Source organism: Oncorhynchus clarkii, chromosome 22 (genome assembly GCF_045791955.1).
Source record: "Oncorhynchus clarkii lewisi isolate Uvic-CL-2024 chromosome 22, UVic_Ocla_1.0, whole genome shotgun sequence".
Classification (NCBI taxonomy): Eukaryota; Metazoa; Chordata; class Actinopteri; order Salmoniformes; family Salmonidae; genus Oncorhynchus; species Oncorhynchus clarkii.
The window spans coordinates 43,268,224-43,293,432 of NC_092168.1; the positions used below are offsets into that span (position 1 = coordinate 43,268,224).

A 25,209-nucleotide genomic window follows, 5' to 3' on the forward strand; every position below is an offset into this window, starting at 1 on the left:
TTTCTTCCATCTATTTAATTAATGAATAGTAATGATTATTTTCCTTAACTTTGTTCCTCCTCTTAACTCTTTTTGAAGGACTCTGATGTCTTCGGATTAGTGCATTTGGATGTCATTTGTGTGTGTGTGTACCTCCCTCTTCCTGCTCTATTTAATTAAAGTGCTTCTCTTTCTTATTCTATGCTGCTTACCAGAGGATTGTCTGGAGTGCGATGCAACACAGTGTAAGCTTTATGAATTATACTGTTAACGTTTATAATTTTGTCTGGGACTCTATTGTATGTTATTGTCTCCTATGCCCTACTCTCTAATGTATTGTCACTGAAAAATAAGAATTACAGAGGTCGGATCTTAACTTGATCCCTCTTTTGTCACTGAGAACTTTCCTGATTCATCTTGAAATTCAAATGAGCCTTGAGTGGCTGACAATGAGCAGTTCTCTTTCTATCCATGCGGAGGCAGTCAGGTCTTTGGGATCAGGGCTTGCTATCAAAATAATGTTTTCTCTCACTCGCTCAAACTCTATAGACCTAGGTCCTATTACTGCATCGTTCAAATAAATGTAAAAGAAATTAAACATGAAATGCAGCCCTACACATCAACACCCGTTGTTTTATATAGCTAAATAACACAAGATAGATATTGGTCTCCGCTAGGCTACGACAGTGTATCCGAAGTTTACAGATGAAATGTCAAAATTGAGTTCAATCTTGGCCTGGGGTGATCTAGCGGTTAGGACGCACATATAGGCCTACCTTGTCAGCGTGGGTTTGATTCCGACCCACGCCCTTCTGGCACAAATAACTAAATCCCCTGATTGACTTGATGTAGTTTCAAATATGGACAGTCCAGGGTTATTTTACCCCCAATATTGATAAGAAATGACCATACCAGACACTTGAAAATTGTTGAAAGTGTTTATTATATTTATATTTTTGTTTAGTATAAATAAATCGCCCTTAGTCTGTTCAAAATTACTAAGTTGTTGCGATGACAATACCAACCAGAGGGCGAACATATCTTGAAAGACTTTGGTTGCAAGCAGGACACGGACATAATATTTTAGGAAGTGGTAATTAGGTGACCAGTAATGGTTGTAATTGAGATCAGCGGTGCGGATGGATTTAGCATGTATTGATGGTTTAACGAGACATCAGCTGGCGATAATAAGGAGGCTGCCTTTTGAGGCAGAATTTCTAGGCGGAACGTCAAAATTGGCCAATCCAATGTATCCATCGCCGAGGATGGACTAAAGTTTGGCACCTGGTCACGTTTCACTCCATTGCATTGGCTTGGCAGGAGAAAACAGTCCTGCCTAACTCGTTTTGGAGGTAAGACATTTTACCAACATCTGATGAATAACATAGGACATTTTGCCAGCGGTGCTCTGTTCAATCTAGGCTTGCTAGCCAGCCAAATAATTAATGCTTTCTGAGGATGAGTCTGTTTTGCTAGCTAGCTGCAAGCAGTGTCTGTTTAACGTTGCCTATCTAACGTTAGCTAACTTTCTCTTGCCACTTTTCATTCCCCTATCGTTACTAAACAAAATTAGAGCCTAAGTTATTCTACACTTACAACTTGACCAAGCTTAAAAATATGCAAAACTGTAGTAAAAACAATTGTACTTTAATGAAGGTAGTTGTGGCTTCAGCAACTAGAAATTTGAGCAGTGTGGTTAATTCCTCCCCCCTTATCTCTGCATGTTCTAGGTTGAAGGACGTCCCACCCTGACACCCTGCAGATGTAAATAACGTGTTGTGAATTTCCCAGTCACAAGGATAATCACCATATTTCTATCTAACATCACAATGTTAGATAGAAATAGATTTACCCATGTTATTGTTTATCATGCAGGTTTGTCAGGACATTGTAACCTATGAATCTCATTCTTGAATACAGACTTGATTTCTGTCACAGGGGATTGCACTGTGTGCAAATCTTCAATTTAGATCACAATAAGTTTAATTAGGTGTTAGTGAAGGGCTGGAACAACAACCTGTAAACTCCTGTCCTGTCTTTAAAAAATAATCCTGTGGCTGTCATGATTAAATTTGAATGTTGGAGGTTAATCTCCTTGAGATGTCCCTCACTCGGGAATGACGTATTTGTACAGTTGATTGTGTTTTAAGGACTAATGCACAGATATAAATAATAATAATAATAATAATAAACAATACAAATGTTAGCATTTATTCAAAGTGTTGATGTCTCCACAAGTTTCTGGTTCATCACTTTTCAATATTAGTTATCAACAAATATAAACCCATTTTATCTTGAGTATTGGTGTCATTTAATAGTAAATGTACATATATTATCTTCACAGTGAAACACCACTATTCTGGCTATTAATCATTCTTAAAAAGTCAGTAAAATAGGTTATTTACAAAAAAATCGTAGCCTGTATGATATCATGCATACAAGCTTACCTGTCATGTCCACACCGATGGAGCAGCAGACCAAGCAATATGTGAGAGGAGGACCCTATACCGTAGGATAATTATTCTGATCTGTGTCGACTTCACTAACATGTACTGAGGAGATCGATTTGGTTGCTTGTTTAATTCGTGTCAGATATTTCCATTTTGGGATAGTTGTTCAGTGAATTGCTAGTTGCCCACGCTGCTATAGTGATTTTAAATTTTCATTCAAATCCTCCTGCTGCAGGAATCTTATTTTCCTCCTGCGACGTGATGGATCAAATTAAGTTCTGACATCTGTACAGACGAGATAGGGTTGTGTATTTCCTGGTAACTACTGTTGTAAACAAGCACAGTGACATCTAAAGCCCCAACGGTATACCACTCCTCAATAAAATAAAGGGAACACTTAAACAACACAATGTAACTCCAAGTCAATCACACTACTGTGAAATCAAACTGTCCACTTAGGAAGCAACACTGATTGACAATAAATGTCACATGCTGTTGTGAAAATGGAACAGACAACAGGTGGAAATTATAGGCAATTAGCAAGACACCCCCAATAAAGGAGTGGTTCTGCAGGTGGGTGGTGACCACAGACCACTTCTCAGTTCCTATGCTTCCTGGCTGATGTTTTGGTCACTTTTGAATGCTGGCGGTGCTTTCACTCTAGTGGTAGCATGAGACAGAGTCTACAACCCACACAAGTGGCTAAGGTAGTGCAGCTCATCCAGGATGGGACATCAATGCGAGCTGTGGCAAGAAGGTTTGCTGTGTCTGTCAGCGTAGTGTCCAGAGCATGGAGAAGCTACCAGGAGACAGGCCAGTACATCAGGAGATGTGGAGGAGGCCGTAGGAGGGAAACAACCCAGCAGCAGGACCGCTACCTCCGCCTTTGTGCAAGGAGGAGCAGGACGAGCACTGCCAGAGCCCTGCAAAATGACCTCCAGCAGGCCACAAATGTGCATGTGTCTGCTCAAACGGTCAGAAACAGACTCCATGAGGGTGGTATGAGGGCCCGACGTCCACAAGTGGGGGTTGTGCTTACAGCCCAACACCGTGCAGGACGTTTGGCATTTGCCAGAGAACACCAAGATTGGTAAATTCGCCACTGGCGCCCTGTGCTCTTCACAGATGAAAGCAGGTTCACACTGAGCACGTGTGACAGACGTGACAGAGTCTGGAGACGCCGTGGAGAACGTTCTGCTGCCTGCAACATCCTCCAGCATGACCGGTTTGGCGGTGGGTCAGTCATGGTGTGGGGTGGCATTTCTTTGGGGGGCCGCACAGCCCTCCATGTGCTTGCCAGAGGTAGCCTGACTGCCATTAGGTACCGAGATGAGATCCTCAGACCCCTTGTGAGACCATATGCTGGTGCGGCTGGCCCTGGGTTCCTCCTAATGCAAGACAATGCTAGACCTCATGTGGCTGGAGCGTGTCAGCAGTTCCTGCAAGAGGAAGGCATTGATGCTATGGACTGGCCCGCCCGTTCCCCAGACCTGAATCCAATTGAGCACATCTGGGACATCATGTCTCGCTCCATCCACCAACGCCACGTTGCACCACAGACTGTCCAGGAGTTGGCGGATGCTTTAGTCCAGGTCTGGGAGGAGATCACTCAGGAGACCATTCGCCACCTCATCAGGAGCATGCCCAGGCGTTGTAGGGAGGTCATACAGGCACGTGGAGGCCACACACACTACTGAGCCTCATTTTGACTTGTTTTAAGGACATTACATCAAAGTTGGATCAGCCCGTAGTGTGGTTTTCCACTTTAATTTTGAATGCGACTCCAAATCCAGACCTCCATGGGTTGATACATTTGATTTCCCTTGATCATTTTTGTGTGATTTTGTTGTCAGCACATTCAACTATGTAAATAAAAAAGTATTTAATAAGAATATTTCATTCATTCAGATCTAGGATGTGTTATTTTAGTGTTCCCTTTATTTTTTGAGCAGTGTATATATCTCAGCCACCATCTCAGCCACTGTCTCAGAAGCTACTCCAATAAGAGTACTATTTTAAGTAACATGTTTTATGTTATTGCAGAGTGGTCTGCGTTTGATTACAAAGCATTGCATTTTTGGAGCTGTTGAGACCTTAATCAGGGCCTCTGTATTTTATGGTGTTCTGTAACAACATTGGCTGTTAAACATTGTATTAGACGTCAGGTGTACCACCAGGACCGGTGCTGTAGATAGTAGTCAGGTGTACCACCAGGACCGGTGCTGTAGATAGTAGTCAGGTGTACCACCAGGACCGGTGCTGTAGATAGTTGTAAAGTGTACCACCAGGACCGGTGCTGTAGATAGTAGTCAGGTGTACCACCAGGACTGGTGCTGTAGATAGTTGTCAGGTGTACCACCAGGACAGATGCTGTAGATAGTTGTCAGGTGTACCACCAGGACCGGTGCTGTAGATAGTAGTCAGGTGTACCACCAGGACCGGTGCTGTAGATAGTAGTCAGGTGTACCACCAGGACCGGTGCTGTAGATAGTTGTCAGGTGTACCACCGGGGGTGGCAGTCGTCATCTGGATGGCTGCTCAAATGGCAGACAGAGTGAAATGAGGCCTCCAGACTGCCTCATGAATAACTGGGCATTTAGCCAGCTTGGAGATTCCCTTTAGATGTTGAGGTGAGTGACAGAGGCTGATTATGGACATGTGACGGCTAGACAAGGACACCTGATGAGGGTATCCGTTATGAGCATCCATGTGCACTGTAGTCAGGGGGTGTCTAGTTCTCTGCTGTGCTGGTTGGTTCATAGATCTTCCTGGCTCCATAAAAAGTTTGAGTTACTACAGTACTGTAGCTTTCCATAGTCAGCCGTCCTCTCAGTTTCATGATGCCATAGATTTCATTCGATAATAATGCAAGGAGCTGTTGTGGTGTCGGCGAGAGCCAGAATGTTAAACAGACACACGGGTATGCTTTTCTTTATGCAAAGCCCGTCATTAGCAGGAAATGTGAAGCTGGACGTTGTCTTAAAATAATCACACTGCCCACAGAGAAATTAATTTCTGCTAAAGAATCTATTTCTGAATACAAAATGCATTTTGTATGTCAGAATGTATTTTCATTGATGTATGAGTTATAGGGGGTATTAAAGCAGTGTAAAAAAAAAACTGTAAGGATATAGTGCAGACATATGGTAATGTAATTGCATCATTCTGTAGCCCTTTCCTGTAGTCAAATTACCTTGTGGCCTCATCGGTGGAATGTTATTCATATTTTTTCATAATTTCATAATGTATGAACATTACAAAAAATAATATGCCGAAAATCCAGTGTGTCTCTGTCAAACAGTTGTGTTATATTTCAGTCTTCTATGATGTATATAAAGTGTAATCTTGGGATGCAAACTCAAAATGTAATACATTTAAACTCTTTATCTGACATGGTACAGGTGTCTTCTTTTTTAATGCTCATAACCATGTGTGTGAGGTGGATGCTTTTGTTTCAAATTGGATTTGTTTAAGATTACCAAGAAACACTCTGTGTGACCCATATTTAGCCCACCTAAGTAAAGGGTTAACTTTAACAATCAATGATCAGACTACGAAAATATGAATCCAGAAGGGGACGTGATAAATGTGATAGAGGAGGCAATACTGTAGATTGCTGCAGTTTGGATTAGGCTTGGGGTTGTGGGAGTGTCTGCTCATCCAGAAGCAGCCTACCTCCAGCTGCCAGGTAGCAGCCCACCTCCAGCTGCCAGGTAGCAGCCCACCTCCAGCTGCCAGATAGCCGTCCACCTCCAGCTGCCAGATAGCAGCCCACCTCCAGCTGTCAGATAGCAGCCCACCTCCAGCTGCCAGGTAGCAGCCGACCTCCAGCTGCCAGGTAGCAGCCCAGCTCCAGCTGCCAGATAGCAGCCCACCTCCAGCTGCCAGGTAGAAGCCCACCTCCAGCTGCCAGGTAGAAGCCCACCTCCAGCTGCCAGGTAGCAGCCCACCTCCAGCTGCCAGGTATCAGCCCACCTCTAGCTGCCAGGTAGCTGCCCACCTCCAGCTGCCAGGTAGCAGCCCACCTCCAGCTGCCAGGTAGCTGCCCACCTCCAGCTGCCAGGTAGCAGCCCACCTCCAGCTGCCAGGTAGCAGCCCACCTCCAGCTGCCAGGTAGCAGCCCACCTCCAGCTGCCAGGCTGCAGCCCACCTCCAGCTGCCAAGTAGCATCCAGTTATTAACTAGGATCCTGTGGCTTCTCCTACTGTAGCTGCAGTCTCCCACAGATGCAGCAGTTATCACTGCTCTTGTCTGTTTATTCATCATCAGAGCTGTCTGGGTTCACTGTGGGAGGCCTCCTCCACAGTTACACCGCTCACCGTCCTCCTTTAACTTCTCTATCATCATCATTATCAGTTACACTCTCGGTGATATCGCATGTATGAAAAGCTAAGGTGTCCTTTGATTCAGAGTTAGTGGCTGACTTCATTGCTGAATTAGCCAACCAAAAGATGGGAGCCGAGCCTGGGATGGCTGGGACATCGGAAGTGTCTCTGTCTGTGTGTCGTCGTCTGGCTGCGTTGCAGTGTTTATGTGGGAGCCCTGAGGAGCCAGCATACCTCCAGGCTCCAGCTCCATGAGTAATGACTGCTTAATTGCCTGACATCCTGTCACCATCCGCCATCACAGTCCTGAGAGAGGAATGGATATTTTGGATGTCCAAAGGGAGATGAAGACACTACAGAGTGTCAGGCTGAGAGGGCCTTTAATGGCTGATGTTTGATGATATGGCGGCCCTTTATTGTACCATTTAGTATACGTTAAGGTCTAGTTTTATTCAGTGTTTTCTCCTGCCGCGTTATTGTCTGGACTGCATGGATACACAACCTGTTTACTGCATGGATACACAGCCTGTTAACTGCATGGATACACAACCTGTTTACTGCATGGATACACAGCCTGTTTACTGCATGGATACACAACCTGTTTACTGCATGGATACACAACCTGTTTACTGCATGGATACACAACCTGTTTACTGCATGGATACGCAACCTGTTTACTGCATGGATACGCAACCTGTTTACTGCATGGATACACAACCTGTTTACTGCATGGATACGCAACCTGTTTACTGCATGGATACACAACCTGTTTACTGCATGGATACACAGCCTGTTAACTGCATGGATACACAACCTGTTTACTGCATGGATACACAGCCTGTTTACTGCATGGATACACAGCCTGTTAACTGCATGGATACACAACCTGTTTACTGCATGGATACACAACCTGTTTACTGCATGGATACACAACCTGTTTACTGCATGGATACACAACCTGTTTACTGCATGGGTACGCAACCTGTTTACTGCATGGATACGCAACCTGTTTACTGCATGGATACGCAACATGTTTACTGCATGGATACGCAACCTGTTTACTTGATTTATCTGGATTTGATGGGAAATGTATTCCAATATAATTTTTCAATCACAGGAAAAAGCAGGAAGCAAAAAATGATATGATTGAATTATTATTATAAAATAATGTTTTGTTGCTATTTACAACCATTTAGTTAGAAATGCATGCACGTAAAAACATTTTTGATATAGGTATTGCTCCAGTCTCTGCATAATTTGGTGCACAACTGAATGTGGATGTTGCAACAGGTTGATAAACCCCGTTAAATTATTTCTGTGCAATTATACTCTTGGCTTCAGATTTCTATAACTCGATAGGGTGATGTCCATTTCCATGTTCTTGCAAATCTGTGTGCTCTCCATCGCCAGCACATTTATGTGGATGTAAATTAATTGTGCCTGACTCATTGATTGCTTTTTGGGAGACTAAAGTCTTCTAGCTATGCATGGATGTGGCGCCTCATGTGCAGTAAAAGAAATTGGATAGCTTCAGATCAGTGCCATAGATACCACACTACAGTCTATCTTCATTAGCTAGATGAGCATCATCTTGGAACACAACAACAGTCTGATGCAGCTGAATCTTATATTCTGCCCTCTGAGCTGAAGTTTTGCTTATTCTTTGTGTTTTATATGCTACCTGTTATACCGATAATATTTTATTACTTATATTTACCCATTTCTCTCTGAAGCATAGTAGATTTAGGTCTCTCGTAGAATTGGAACTCATAGAATTAAGTCTCTCATTCATTTGAAACAACTATACATATCCTGTGTTATTTGCAGCAAATATGCATTGGAACACATGTGAAATGCCAGTGTGGTGGCCTGGGTTATACCACTGCCAGGAAGCCTTCATCCTCTCCTTCTCCAAAGACTTGACCCATACATAAACCATCTGCAGTCCAGAATCACTTAGACACTGAAACATTCTTGTTTTGGATACGGCTTAGTGGAACTAAGTTGGCCAGTCCACATATCCAGTGGTTGTATTTGTCCACTCTAGCCTAAGCCATGCTATTATGTAAATTCCACAGATTCTAACATAATTGTTAGTTTTTACCGAAACCACATGAAAATAAACAGTGTAAAAATGGATAGTCCTATTATTTGACATTGTATTTAGGAATCTCTGAACGTAGGGCGGTACTCAAGCATACAAATGTAATGGTTGAAAAATGGTAGCCTGACAAATACCAGCAATCTTGGATAACCACCCGAGACTGCATTCAGAATATTGCGAATCCCAATGGGTTTGACACAAGTGGTTTAGTGTTTTCTTCAAGGCCTTTAGAGCCACTTGTACGCTAAATAATTTGCCAGGCCGTTTCCAGGGAAATGAGGATGAAAAAACAGGTGACTAGTTAGCAAATGTTTCAATCAGCATGGTTCTACCAGCGTGGTACTATCGCTGTGGTTCTACCAGCATGGTACTATCGCTGTGGTTCTACCAGCATGGTACTATCGTCGTGGTTCTACCAGCGTGGTACTATCGCCGTGGTTCTACCAGTGTGGTACTATCGCCGTGGTTCTACCAGCTTGGTACTATCGCCGTGGTTCTATCGCCGTGGTACTATCACCGTGGTTCTACCAGCGTGGTACTATCGCCGTGGTTCTACCAGCTTGGTACTATCGCCGTGGTTCTATCACCGTGGTACTATCGCCGTGGTACTATCGCCGTGGTTCTACCAGCATGGTTCTACCAGCGTGGTACTATCGCCGTGGTTCTATCGCCGTGGTACTATCGCCGTGGTTCTACCAGCATGGTACTATCGCCGTGCTACTATCGCCGTGCTACTATCGCCGTGGTACTATCGCCGTGGTTCTACCAGCATGGTACTATCGCCGTGCTACTATCGCCGTGCTACTATCGCCGTGCTACTATCGCCGTGGTACTATCACCGTGGTACTATCGCCGTGGTACTATCGCCGTGGTTCTACCAGCTTGGTACTTTCGCCGTGGTTCTATCGCCGTGGTACTATCGCCGTGGTTCTACCAACATGGTACTATTGCCGTGCTACTATCGCCGTGCTACTATCGCCGTGGTACTATCGCCGTGGTACTATCGCCGTGGCACTATCGCCGTGGTTCTACCAGCTTGGTACTATCGCCGTGGTTCTATCGCCGTGGTACTATCGCCGTGGTTCTACCAGCATGGTACTATCGCCGTGCTACTATCGCCGTGGTACTATCGCCGTGGTACTATCGCCGTGCTACTATCGCCGTGGTTCTACCAACGTGGTACTATCGCCGTGGTACTATCGCCGTGGTACTATCGCCGTGGTACTATCGCCGTGGTACTATTGCCGTGGTTCTACCAACGTGGTACTATCGCCGTGGTACTATCGCCGTGGTTCTACCAACGTGGTACTATCGCCATGCTACTATCGCCGTGGTACTATCGCCATGCTACTATCGCCGTGGTTCTACCAGCATGGTACTATCGCCGTGCTACTATCGCCGTGGTACTATCGCCGTGGTACTATCGCCGTGGTTCTACCAGCTTGGTACTATCGCCGTGGTTCTATCGCCGTGGTACTATCGCCGTGGTTCTACCAGCATGGTACTATCGCCGTGCTACTATCGCCGTGCTACTATCGCCGTGGTACTATCGCCGTGGTACTATCGCCGTGGTTCTATCAGCTTGGTACTATCGCCGTGGTTCTATCGCCGTGGTACTATCGCCGTGGTTCTACCAGCATGGTACTATCACCGTGCTACTATCGCCGTGGTACTATCGCCGTGGTACTATCGCCGTGCTACTATCGCCGTGGTTCTACCAACGATGTACTATCGCCGTGGTACTATCGCCGTGTTACTATCGCCGTGGTACTATCGCCGTGGTACTATCGCCGTGGTTCTACCAACGTGGTACTATCGCCGTGGTACTATCGCCGTGGTTCTACCAACGTGGTACTATCGCCGTGCTACTATCGCCGTGGTACTATCGCCATGCTACTATCGCCGTGGTTCTACCAGCATGGTACTATCGCCGTGCTACTATCGCCGTGGTTCTACCAACGTGGTACTATCGCCGTGGTACTATCGCCGTGGTTCTACCAGCATGGTACTATCGCCGTGGTTCTACCAGCGTGGTACTATCGCCGTGCTACTATCGCCGTGCTACTATCGCCGTGGTTCTACCAACGTGGTACTATCGCCGTGGTTCTACCAGCGTGGTACTATCGCCGTGGTACTATCGCCGTGCTACTATCGCCGTGCTACTATCGCCATGGTTCTACCAACGTGGTACTATCGCCGTGGTACTATCGCCGTGGTTCTACCAACGTGGTACTATCGCCGTGGTTCTACCAACGTGGTACTATCGCCGTGGTACTATCGCCGTGGTTCTACCAACGTGGTACTATCGCCGTGGTTCTACCATCTTGGTACTATCGCCGTGCTACTATCGCCGTGGTACTATCGCCGTGGTTCTACCAGCTTGGTACTATCGCCATGCTACTATCGCCATGGTACTATCACCGTGGTTCTATCGCCGTGGTTCTATCAGTGTGGTTCTATCGCCGTGGTACTATCACCGTGGTTCTATTGCCGTGGTTCTATCAGTGTGGTTCTATCGCCGTGGTACTATCGCCGTGGTTCTACCAGCATGGTACTATCGCCGTGGTACTATCGCCGTGGTTCTACCAGCATGGTACTATCGCCGTGGTACTATCGCCGTGGTTCTACCAGTGTGGTTCTATCGCCGTGGTACTATCGCCGTGGTTCTACCAGCATGGTACTATCGCCGTGGTTCTACCAGTGTGGTACTATCGCCATGTTTCTATCACAGGATGAGATGAGGAGATGGGGGATACTAGTATTTTGTCTCTCATTGTAGAATTCAGAATTCAAATAGTCAAATGTATACACATTCTATAATACTCTATAATAGTTTATAATATAATATAATTTCCTCTACAACATAGTTGTGGTGTTTTCTTGTATTTTATTTATTGAATTAGCAATTAGCTATCCACTAATGGATGATATCGTGAAACGAGGGGAGGGTATGAGCTGTGTGCCAAACAGCAGAAAGACAGCATGGCACCATGCACTCTCAGAGCTGTGTCTAGTGACAGAGGGAAGAAAGCTATTTCTATTCCCAAACATGTCAGGATGCCACTCTGTTTGGAGATGTGAACAGCTGAACAGCCATGGCTCCACAACCATGTCAGGATGCCACTCTGCTTGGAGACGTGAACAGCTGAACAGCCATGGCTCCACAACCATGTCAAGATGCCACTCTGTTTGGAGATGTGAACAGCTGAACAGCCATGGCTCCACAACCATGTTAGGATGCCACTCTGCTTGGAGATGTGAACAGCTGAACAGCCATGGCTCCACAACCATGTCAGGATGCCACTCTGCTTGGAGACGTGAACAGCTGAACAGCCATGGCTCCACAACCATGTCAGGATGCCACTCTGTTTGGAGACGTGAACAGCTGAACAGCCATGGCTCCACAACCATGTCAGGATGCCACTCCGCTTGGAGACGTGAACAGCCATGGCTCCACAACCATGTCAGGATGCCACTCTGCTTGGAGACGTGAACAGCTGAACAGCCATGGCTCCACAACCATGTCAGGATGCCACTCTGTTTGGAGATGTGAACAGCTGAACAGCCATGGCTCCACAACCATGTCAGGATGCCACTCTGCTTGGAGACGTGAACAGCTGAACAGCCATGGCTCCACAACCATGTCAGGATGCCACTCTGTTTGGAGATGTGAACAGCTGAACAGCCATGGCTCCACAACCATGTTAGGATGCCACTCTGCTTGGAGATGTGAACAGCTGAACAGCCATGGCTCCACAACCATGTCAGGATGCCACTCTGCTTGGAGACGTGAACAGCTGAACAGCCATGGCTCCACAACCATGTCAGGATGCCACTCCGCTTGGAGACGTGAACAGCCATGGCTCCACAACCATGTCATGATGCCACTCTGCTTGTAGACGTGAACAGCTGAACAGCCATGGCTCCACAACCATGTCAGGATGCCACTCTGCTTGGAGATGTGAACAGCTGAACAGCCATGGCTCCACAACCATGTCAGGATGCCACTCTGCTTGGAGATGTGAACAGCTGAACAGCCATGGCTCCACAACCATGTCAGGATGCCACTCTGTTTGGAGACGTGAACAGCTGAACAGCCATGGCTCAACAACCATGTCAGGATGCCACTCTGCTTGGAGACATGAACAGCCATGGCTCCACAACCATGTCAGGATGCCACTCTGCTTGGAGACGTGAACAGCTGAACAGCCATGGCTCCACAACCATGTCAGGATGCCACTCTGCTTGGAGACTTGAACAGCTGAACAGCCATGGCTCCACAACCATGTCAGGATGCCACTCTGTTTGGAGACGTGAACAGCTGAACAGCCATGGCTCCACAACCATGTCAGGATGCCACTCTGTTTGGAGATGTGAACAGCTGAACAGACATGGCTCCACAACCATGTCAGGATGCCACTCTGTTTGGAGACGTGAACAGCTGAACAGCCATGGCTCCACAACCATGTCAGGATGCCACTCTGTTTGGAGACGTGAACAGCTGAACAGCCATGGCTCCACAACCATGTCAGGATGCCACTCTGCTTGGAGATGTGAACAGCTGAACAGCCATGGCTCCACAACCATGTCAGGATGCCACTCTGTTTGGAGATGTGAACAGCTGAACAGCCATGGCTCCATAACCATGTCAGGATGCCACTCTGTTTGGAGATGTGAACAGCTGAACAGCCATGGCTCCACAACCATGTCAGGATGCCACTCTGCTTGGAGACGTGAACAGCTGAACAGCCATGGCTCCACAACCATGTCAGGATGCCACTCTGTTTGGAGATGTGAACAGCTGAACAGCCATGGCTCCACAACCATGTCAGGATGCCACTCTGCTTGGAGACGTGAACAGCTGAACAGCCATGGCTCCACAACCATGTCAGGATGCCACTCTGCTTGGAGACGTGAACAGCTGAACAGCCATGGCTCCACAACCATGTCAGGATGCCACTCTGCTTGGAGACGTGAACAGCCATGGCTCCACAACCATGTCAGGATGCCACTCTGCTTGGAGACGTGAACAGCTGAGCAGCCATGGCTCCACAACCATGTCAGGATGCCACTCTGCTTGGAGACGTGAACAGCCATGGCTCCACAACCATGTCATGATGCCACTCTGCTTGGAGACGTGAACAGCTGAACAGCCATGGCTCCACAACCATGTCAGGATGCCACTCTGCTTGGAGATGTGAACAGCTGAACAGACATGGCTCCACAACCATGTCAGGATGCCACTCTGTTTGGAGATGTGAACAGCTGAACAGCCATGGCTCCACAACCATGTCAGGATGCCACTCTGTTTGGAGACGTGAACAGCTGAACAGCCATGGCTCAACAACCATGTCAGGATGCCACTCTGCTTGGAGACGTGAACAGCCATGGCTCCACAACCATGTCAGGATGCCACTCTGCTTGGAGATGTGAACAGCTGAACAGCCATAGCTCCACAACCATGTCATGATGCCACTCTGCTTGGAGACGTGAACAGCTGAACAGCCATGGCTCCACAACCATGTCAGGATGCCACTCTGCTTGGAGACGTGAACAGCTGAACAGCCATGGCTCCACAACCATGTCAGGATGCCACTCTGCTTGGAGACATGAACAGCTGAACAGCCATGGCTCCACAACCATGTCAGGATGCCACTCTGCTTGGAGACGTGAACAGCTGAACAGCCATGGCTCCACAACCATGTCAGGATGCCACTCTGTTTGGAGACGTGAACAGCTGAACAGCCATGGCTCCACAACCATGTCAGGATGCCACTCTGTTTGGAGATGTGAACAGCTGAACAGCCATGGCTCCACAACCATGTCAGGATGCCACTCTGTTTGGAGATGTGAACAGCTGAACAGCCATGGCTCCACAACCATGTCAGGATGCCACTCTGTTTGGAGACGTGAACAGCTGAACAGCCATGGCTCCACAACCATGTTAGATTGCCACTCTGCTTGGAGATGTGAACAGCTGAACAGCCATGGCTCCACAACCATGTCAGGATGCCACTCTGTTTGGAGATGTGAACAGCTGAACAGCCATGGCTCCACAACCATGTCAGGATGCCACTCTGTTTGGAGACGTGAACAGCTGAACAGCCATGGCTCCACAACCATGTCAGGATGCCACTCTGTTTGGAGATGTGAACAGCTGAACAGCCATGGCTCCACAACCATGTCAGGATGCCACTCTGTTTGGAGATGTGAACAGCCATGGCTCCACAACCATGTCAGGATGCCACACTGCTTGGAGATGTGAACAGTTACGTTCTCATAGGAGAGTTACCAAATAACACATTCCCTCCCATCTCCAGACAAACATACACACACCTCCACTACCACCCACCTACCACAAACACAAGTTGGCCTACCCCGGCCATGGCTCCACAACCATGTCAGGATGCCACTCTGCTTGGAGATGTGAACAGCTGAATAGCCATAGCTCCACAACCATGTCATGATGCCACTCTGCTTGGAGACGTGAACAGCTGAACAGCCATGGCTCCACAACCATGTCAGGATGCCACTCTGTTTGGAGATGTGAACAGCTGAACAGCCATGGCTCCACAACCATGTCAGGATGCCACTCTGCTTGGAGACGTGAACAGCTGAACAGCCATGGCTCCACAACCATGTCAGGATGCCACTCTGTTTGGAGATGTGAACAGCTGAACAGCCATGGCTCCACAACCATGTCAGGATGCCACTCTGCTTGGAGATGTGAACAGCTGAACAGCCATGGCTCCACAACCATGTCAGGATGCCACTCTGCTTGGAGATGTGAACAGCTGAACAGCCATGGCTCCACAACCATGTCAGGATGCCACTCTGTTTGGAGACGTGAACAGCTGAACAGCCATGGCTCCACAACCATGTCAGGATGCCACTCTGCTTGGAGACGTGAACAGCCATGGCTCCACAACCATGTCATGATGCCACTCTGCTTGGAGACGTGAACAGCTGAACAGCCATGGCTCCACAACCATGTCAGGATGCCACTCTGTTTGGAGACGTGAACAGCTGAACAGCCATGGCTCAACAACCATGTCAGGATGCCACTCTGCTTGGAGATGTGAACAGCTGAACAGCCATAGCTCCACAACCATGTCATGATGCCACTCTGCTTGGAGACGTGAACAGCTGAACAGCCATTGCTCCACAACCATGTCAGGATGCCACTCTGCTTGGAGACGTGAACAGCTGAACAGCCATGGCTCCACAACCATGTCAGGATGCCACTCTGTTTGGAGACGTGAACAGCTGAACAGCCATGGCTCCACAACCATGTCAGGATGCCACTCTGTTTGGAGACGTGAACAGCTGAACAGCCATGGCTCCACAACCATGTCAGGATGCCACTCTGTTTGGAGACGTGAACAGCTGAACAGCCATGGCTCCACAACCATGTCAGGATGCCACTCTGCTTGGAGATGTGAACAGCTGAACAGCCATGGCTCCACAACCATGTCAGGATGCCACTCTGCTTGGAGACGTGAACAGCTGAACAGCCATGGCTCCACAACCATGTCAGGATGCCACTCTGTTTGGAGACGTGAACAGCTGAACAGCCATGGCTCCACAACCATGTCAGGATGCCACTCTGCTTGGAGACGTGAACAGCCATGGCTCCACAACCATGTCATGATGCCACTCTGCTTGGAGACGTGAACAGCTGAACAGCCATGGCTCCACAACCATGTCAGGATGCCACTCTGCTTGGAGATGTGAACAGCTGAACAGCCATGGCTCCACAACCATGTCAGGATGCCACTCTGTTTGGAGATGTGAACAGCTGAACAGCCATGGCTCCACAACCATGTCAGGATGCCACTCTGTTTGGAGACGTGAACAGCTGAACAGCCATGGCTCAACAACCATGTCAGGATGCCACTCTGCTTGGAGACGTGAACAGCCATGGCTCCACAACCATGTCAGGATGCCACTCTGCTTGGAGATGTGAACAGCTGAACAGCCATGGCTCCACAACCATGTCATGATGCCACTCTGCTTGGAGACGTGAACAGCTGAACAGCCATGGCTCCACAACCATGTCAGGATGCCACTCTGCTTGGAGACGTGAACAGCTGAACAGCCATGGCTCCACAACCATGTCAGGATGCCACTCTGCTTGGAGACGTGAACAGCTGAACAGCCATGGCTCCACAACCATGTCAGGATGCCACTCTGCTTGGAGACGTGAACAGCTGAACAGCCATGGCTCCACAACCATGTCAGGATGCCACTCTGTTTGGAGACTTGAACAGCTGAACAGCCATGGCTCCACAACCATGTCAGGATGCCACTCTGTTTGGAGATGTGAACAGCTGAACAGCCATGGCTCCACAACCATGTCAGGATGCCACTCTGTTTGGAGATGTGAACAGCTGAACAGCCATGGCTCCACAACCATGTCAGATTGCCACTCTGCTTGGAGATGTGAACAGCTGAACAGCCATGGCTCCACAACCATGTCAGGATGCCACTCTGTTTGGAGATGTGAACAGCTGAACAGCCATGGCTCCACAACCATGTCAGGATGCCACTCTGTTTGGAGACGTGAACAGCTGAACAGCCATGGCTCCACAACCATGTCAGGATGCCACTCTGTTTGGAGATGTGAACAGCTGAACAGCCATGGCTCCACAACCATGTCAGGATGCCACTCTGTTTGGAGATGTGAACAGCTGAACAGCCATGGCTCCACAACCATGTCAGGATGCCACTCTGCTTGGAGATGTGAACAGTTACGTTCTCATAGGAGAGTTACCAAATAACACATTCCCTCCCATCTCCAGACAAACATACACACACCACCACTACCACCCACCTACCACAAACACAAGTTGGCCTACCCCGGCCATGGCTCCACAACCATGTCAGGATGCCACTCTGCTTGGAGATGTGAACAGCTGAACAGCCATAGCTCCACAACCATGTCATGATGCCACTCTGCTTGGAGACGTGAACAGCTGAACAGCCATGGCTCCACAACCATGTCAGGATGCCACTCTGCTTGGAGATGTGAACAGCTGAACAGCCATGGCTCCACAACCATGTCAGGATGCCACTCTGCTTGGAGACGTGAACAGCTGAACAGCCATGGCTCCACAACCATGTCAGGATGCCACTCTGTTTGGAGATGTGAACAGCTGAACAGCCATGGCTCCACAACCATGTCAGGATGCCACTCTGCTTGGAGACGTGAACAGCTGAACAGCCATGGCTCCACAACCATGTCAGGATGCCACTCTGCTTGGAGACGTGAACAGCTGAACAGCCATGGCTCCACAACCATGTCAGGATGCCACTCTGCTTGGAGACGTGAACAGCTGAACAGCCATGGCTCCACAACCATGTCAGGATGCCACTCTGCTTGGAGACGTGAACAGCTGAACAGCCATGGCTCCACAACCATGTCAGGATGCCACTCTGCTTGGAGACGTGAACAGCTGAACAGCCATGGCTCCACAACCATGTCAGGATGCCACTCTGTTTGGAGACTTGAACAGCTGAACAGCCATGGCTCCACAACCATGTCAGGATGCCACTCTGTTTGGAGATGTGAACAGCTGAACAGCCATGGCTCCACAACCATGTCAGGATGCCACTCTGTTTGGAGATGTGAACAGCTGAACAGCCATGGCTCCACAACCATGTCAGATTGCCACTCTGCTTGGAGATGTGAACAGCTGAACAGCCATGGCTCCACAACCATGTCAGGATGCCACTCTGTTTGGAGATGTGAACAGCTGAACAGCCATGGCTCCACAACCATGTCAGGATGCCACTCTGTTTGGAGACGTGAACAGCTGAACAGCCATGGCTCCACAACCATGTCAGGATGCCACTCTGTTTGGAGATGTGAACAGCTGAACAGCCATGGCTCCACAACCATGTCAGGATGCCACTCTGTTTGGAGATGTGAACAGCTGAACAGCCATGGCTCCACAACCATGTCAGGATGCCACTCTGCTTGGAGATGTGAACAGTTACGTTCTCATAGGAGAGTTACCAAATAACACATTCCCTCCCATCTCCAGACAAACATACACACACCACCACTACCACCCACCTACCACAAACACAAGTTGGCCTACCCCGGCCATGGCTCCACAACCATGTCAGGATGCCACTCTGCTTGGAGATGTGAACAGCTGAACAGCCATAGCTCCACAACCATGTCATGATGCCACTCTGCTTGGAGACGTGAACAGCTGAACAGCCATGGCTCCACAACCATGTCAGGATGCCACTCTGCTTGGAGATGTGAACAGCTGAACAGCCATGGCTCCACAACCATGTCAGGATGCCACTCTGCTTGGAGACGTGAACAGCTGAACAGCCATGGCTCCACAACCATGTCAGGATGCCACTCTGTTTGGAGATGTGAACAGCTGAACAGCCATGGCTCCACAACCATGTCAGGATGCCACTCTGCTTGGAGACGTGAACAGCTGAACAGCCATGGCTCCACAACCATGTCAGGATGCCACTCTGTTTGGAGATGTGAACAGCTGAACAGCCATGGCTCCACAACCATGTCAGGATGCCACTCTGCTTGGAGATGTGAACAGCTGAACAGCCATGGCTCCACAACCATGTCAGGATGCCACTCTGCTTGGAGATGTGAACAGCTGAACAGCCATGGCTCCACAACCATTTCAGGATGCCACTCTGTTTGGAGACGTGAACAGCTGAACAGCCATGGCTCCACAACCATGTCAGGATGCCACTCTGCTTGGAGACGTGAACAGCCATGGCTCCACAACCATGTCATGATGCCACTCTGCTTGGAGACGTGAACAGCTGAACAGCCATGGCTCCACAACCATGTCAGGATGCCACTCTGTTTGGAGACGTGAACAGCTGAACAGCCATGGCTCAACAATCATGTCAGGATGCCACTCTGCTTGGAGACGTGAACAGCCATGGCTCCACAACCATGTCAGGATGCCACTCTGCTTGGAGATGTGAACAGCTGAACAGCCATAGCTCCACAACCATGTCATGATGCCACTCTGCTTGGAGACGTGAACAGCTGAACAGCCATGGCTCCACAACCATGTCAGGATGCCACTCTGCTTGGAGACGTGAACAGCTGAACAGCCATGGCTCCACAACCATGTCAGGATGCCACTCTGTTTGGAGACGTGAACAGCTGAACAGCCATGGCTCCACAACCATGTCAGGATGCCATTCTGTTTGGAGACGTGAACAGCTGAACAGCCATGGCTCCACAACCATGTCAGGATGCCACTCTGTTTGGAGACGTGAACAGCTGAACAGCCATGGCTCCACAACCATGTCAGGATGCCACTCTTTTTGGAGACGTGAACAGCCATGGCTCCACAACCATGTCAGGATGCCACTCTGCTTGGAGATGTGAACAGTTACGTTCTCATAGGAGAGTTACCAAATAACACATTCCCTCCCATCTCCAGACAAACATACACACACCACCACTACCACCCACCTACCACAAACACAAGTTGGCCTTCCCCGGCCAAACCCTGACCCGGACAACTCTGGGTTAATTGTGCGCCGCCCTATGGGTCTCCCAATCACAGCCGGTTGTGATACAGCCTGGAGTCGAACCAGGGTCTGTAGTGATGCCTCTAGCACTGTGATGCAGAGCCTTAGACCGCTGTGCCACTCAGGGGGCCCTGAATTGGACAGTACCAATAACCTCTGCACATAGCTTGAAACTAACTGCATGTAATTTGAAAAATAAATATGGCTATTAATATGCAGATATTTAATGTCATACTTGGCGGAACAGTGCTATAATCATCCAGGGATTTGGCATGAATCATTTTGGTGCATCTTCACATCAAGTTCCTCCTGGTCTCCTGTTAGCCTGATCTCCATCTGTGGATCATTCCTTCATCTTAACTAATGGTGTTGCCGGGGGGAGGGACGGCCCAGCTGGGGGAGGGACGGCCCAGCCGGGGGAGGGAAGGCCCAGCCGGGGGAGGGACAACCCAGCCGGGGGAGGGACGGCCCAGCCGGGAGAGGGACGGCCCAGCCGGGAGAGGGACGGCCCAGCCGGGGGAGGGACGGCCCAGCCGGGGGAGGGACGGCCCAGCCGGGGGAGGGACGGCCCAGCCGGGGGAGGGACGGCCCAGCCGGGGGAGTGACGGCCCAGCCGGGGGAGTGACGGCCCAGCCGGGGGAGGGACGGCCCAGCCGGGGGAGGGACGGCCCAGCCGGGGGAGTCGGGCCCAGCCGGGGGAGGGACGGCCCAGCCGGGGGAGGGACGGCCCAGCCGGGGGAGTGACAGCCCAGCCGGGGGAGGGAGGGCCCAGCCGGGGGAGGGACGGCCCGTGATTGCTCTGAGTTTCCCTTCAATCATCTCCTCTCGCTTAACTACTTCTCCGGTCCTAGCCTAGGGCAAATCTCTACCACAAACTTACAACCATTTCATCAATATTCTGTCATTTTACCTCCCAAAGGGATCCCTGTTTGATAAATGGAGTGCACCATGATAAAGTGTATTGCCTAACTGCCTAGTCGCTCAGGGACTGAGCCCAGGGTATTCGGCAGGATATGTAAAATGGGGCTACTCTGAATACGGCATGCTGGGTCAATTTGACTGTGGGTAAAATAGCTGCGATAACAGCAACTAATTGAAAGAAGTCACTTGGTTGTTGGTTCCTGTTCACCCCCCTTTAATACACTCCCCCTGGAACCTGCAAGCAAGAGGGATGAACAACGTTGGTACTTTACACAGAGTGGACAGAGCAACGTTTACTGCACAGTGACATACTGTATGTTAATACAGTAGGTTTGGTGCTATATTTTCAGAGCACAAACATACTGTATTTCTTTCATTAGTTGAACATGGTACACTATAACACACTACCTTGTAAAGCACTGGTTTCTTCAGGCAGTATGCATTTGGTCTTGTCCTGTCCTCTCAGCGTTATTATCTATCCCTGAAGGTTTAGAGATGAGAAAGAAGCGGCCTGATTTGTCTGTGATGGCACTTGAGCAAATTATCCCTCAGAGAGAGAAGCCTGATTTGTCTTTGATGGAACTTGAGCAAATGATCCCTTTGAGAGAGAAGCCATTAACAGGTAATTATACGTCCCCTGAAACGGCACTATCACAGCTATTTCAGGATCTAGAGAAGTAACAAGATGGAAACACAGCAACATGAAGTGATGTTTAAAGGATTTATCTCATGCAAGTATACTGACGTGTTGAATAGAGAGTAAAAACTCCTCAAGGTATTTTAGAAATAAACGCCACAATTCAATATATATTTGGAAATGTAATCAAAACAGCAGTTTATTGTCACCATAAATAACACCTGACACCAGTCATAACTGTTCTGTTTGTTTCTTCTACTGTAATTGAAGAGGCACTGGATCATGGTCAAAGTCGATCGCCGTTATTCTGTAGATATGAGTTGCTGTTTCACCGTCGCTCTATGGGTGCTATCCCCTTGACAAAACTGGAGGATTGCACATTCCCAACAGTTGATATACAGTATGTGGAGACCTTGTGAGTGGTAACACAGTTTTCATGTCCATTGTTCTGTAGCCTTGCTTGTCTCTGTTTTATCCACTCAACCGTAACACTGAGAAACATCCTGCTTCATTTTTTCCCCCACTGTTCCAAAGTTAAATCAAATCAACCTGAAAATAATAGGTCCATTTGAATGACAATAAGACTCTCGCCCTCACGTCAAGTATGTGCTGCTGCCGGGAAGCATTGTAATAACAGTCACAAAGACGGGGCTGTCACAGACGCATGGTGCCATCACTCTTAGGTATTGGAATGATACACAGGCGGGACACACCACCCCCATGCTGGGATCTCTGTGTTAAATCATAGCCTTCCGCTCGTGGCAGATTTAATCCAGAGATGTAATCAGGACTCTAGGGAACCGAGGCAGGGTGGCTGGGGCTGCATAGTGCTGAGGCTGCATAGGGATGGGGCTGCATAAGGCTGGGGCTGCATAGGGCTGAGGCTGCATGGGGCTGCATAGGGCTGGGGCTGCATAGGGCTGAGGCTGCATAGGGCTGCATAGGGCTGAGGCTGCATGGGGCTGCATGGGGCTGAGGCTGCATAGGGCTGAGGCTGCATAGGGTTGAGGCTGCATAGGGTTTAGGCTGCATGGACTGAGGCTGCATAGGGTTGAGGCTGCATAGGGTTTAGGCTGCATAGGGTTTAGGCTGCATAGGGTTGAGACTGCATAGGGTTGAGGCTGCATAGGGTTGAGGCTGCATAGGGATGGGGCTACTCGGATTTAGGGCAGCTGGGTTTATGGCTGGAGCCGGGGGGTAAGACTTGGGCTGCTGAGACTGAATTGTGGGGGTGTGGCAGGAGCTAGAGGGCTGGAGCTGCAGGATGATAGGCCTCCACCTGTTGCAGCATGGATAAATAGTCAATGGCTTCCAAATGCTTTTATCTTGTAGCCATTGGAATACAGTATACCAGAGTACCACAAATTCGCCACAGTTTGGCATTGATTGAAGCACTTTATTCAAATCCAATTTCAGAGTACTGCTGATACAATGCGACAAATTCAGAATGACAGCTAACTTTCTCCCTATTGTTTCCCGAAATACAGTTATGATATTACTCACCAAGATATTCTCTTTACAATAATGGATGGCCGTTTGCCAAAGGCATCAGTTTTTTTTGTGATTTGGAAGTTTAATTTTGTTTCTTGCAAGTGAGTGTACTGCAGTAGTCTATAGTTTTATGATACAAACGATCCTTTGAAGTTACTGTGAAGAGTGACCGTGTCATTTCCTGACTCGAATAGGATTGAAGAACTGTTCAAGTGTATCCATCCTGTCTCTGCATAACCTGGAAGCATAAACAGCTGTTTGTTCTTTTTTAGGGGTCACAGAGGGGAAGCATGTTTATATTTGCCCTCTGTTGATTGTTATTGATTAGGGTGAAATGAGCCCACACATCCACTGCCTGCTCTAAGCAGTGAACCCTGTCACCTGTCAGATACAGCAGTTCTCCTTCAAGGACACACACACCACACACACACACACACACACACACACACACACACACACACACACACACACACACACTCTTATTGTGGAAAGTCTTGTTCAAAACACAATCACAGAGGTCATTTACTCAGTATGTGTATTTTTTGGGGTGCCAATATTATTTTTGTTCTAGATTTTTAATATGCAGTGTGGGTTTGGAAACAGATGGTGTGTCGTGGTTGAGAAGCTGTGCTGTTTATGAGGATACCCAGGCCCAGGAGGAAGGGTTTATGAGGTGATAGACAGCAGTGATTAAATAGCCGTGTCGAGGGACACACACCCACAGGGCCTCACAGCACCGCCACCATTCTCTAACACTGGAGCCGGAGAATGGAGAATGACTAGGGAACAGGGGACAAGGACATCTGCAGTCTCCAAAAGCATAGGTATGGTTTTCTAAGATTGTTTAGATTTCACTTTTGTTGAATACGGTACTGTAACAAGTACTGTAATATATATTTTAGCAACCTTGTCAAATGGCAGGGCTGTCTAATTCAGCCCTTATCCCAGGCTTGAATCAGTCTCTACTGGTAGATAGAACCAGCAGTGTTGCCCAATGCAGTAGTGTAGGGTCTGATGAGCAAGCTGAAATATTAATTTAGCTGTGGACAGAGATATGTGTGTCAGGGGGGCAACCATTCCATCTCAGTGTTGGTCATAGTCAGACACTATGTGTATAGCAGGTGCAGAGAGAGCAGACTCCGTCATCTCTGTACTGTAATTGAGATGCAGCTAGAATACAGCATTTAAAATGAAAACCTATTTAAATGCAGACAGTAGCGACTGTTGCCATGGAAAATAATTTGATCATGGAGTTCTCTGCCCCTTGTTGTTTCTGCGGCCAGACCTTCTGTACAGGCTATGATTAGACTCATTTACTAGCAGTGTTGTGACTGAACGATAGCTTTTCTACGCAGTTAATGACATCCTTTGTTATTCATTTAGAAAACCCATAATTAACAGCTGATTTATCATCAATGTGGACTTTGTAAGTGACATTAAAGACACTAAGGGTTTAGAGATGAGAAAATTGGAACGAAAATATGTTTAATTAACGCAGCGCTGAATCAATTGAGGGCATGACCCCTTTTAACACATCTGACCTCAGCAGTCTGACAGCCAGTGGACATTGACATTTGGTCATGTAGTTTAGTCACCTTGGTCTTTCTTCATCCAGTAGACAGTTTAGAGATTGGTTATGAGGCCTGGCAGCATTGTACAGCAGCCAGGGGAGGAGGGGGACTTTGGCTTCGGAGCCGGTGAAACGTCAGATTTTGATCTGGAGGCAAGGGCATCTGAACACCCCCAACAGAGGTGACAGAAGAG

The 25,209-nt window shown here is 48.4% G+C and overlaps 1 protein-coding gene across 1 annotated transcript in view; it reads left to right on the forward strand.

The window, feature by feature from the left end:
* Positions 1 to 25,209, forward strand: part of LOC139380936 (glypican-6-like) — a 155,228-nt gene that overhangs the window by 108,738 nt on the left and 21,281 nt on the right. The window lies entirely within an intron of this gene.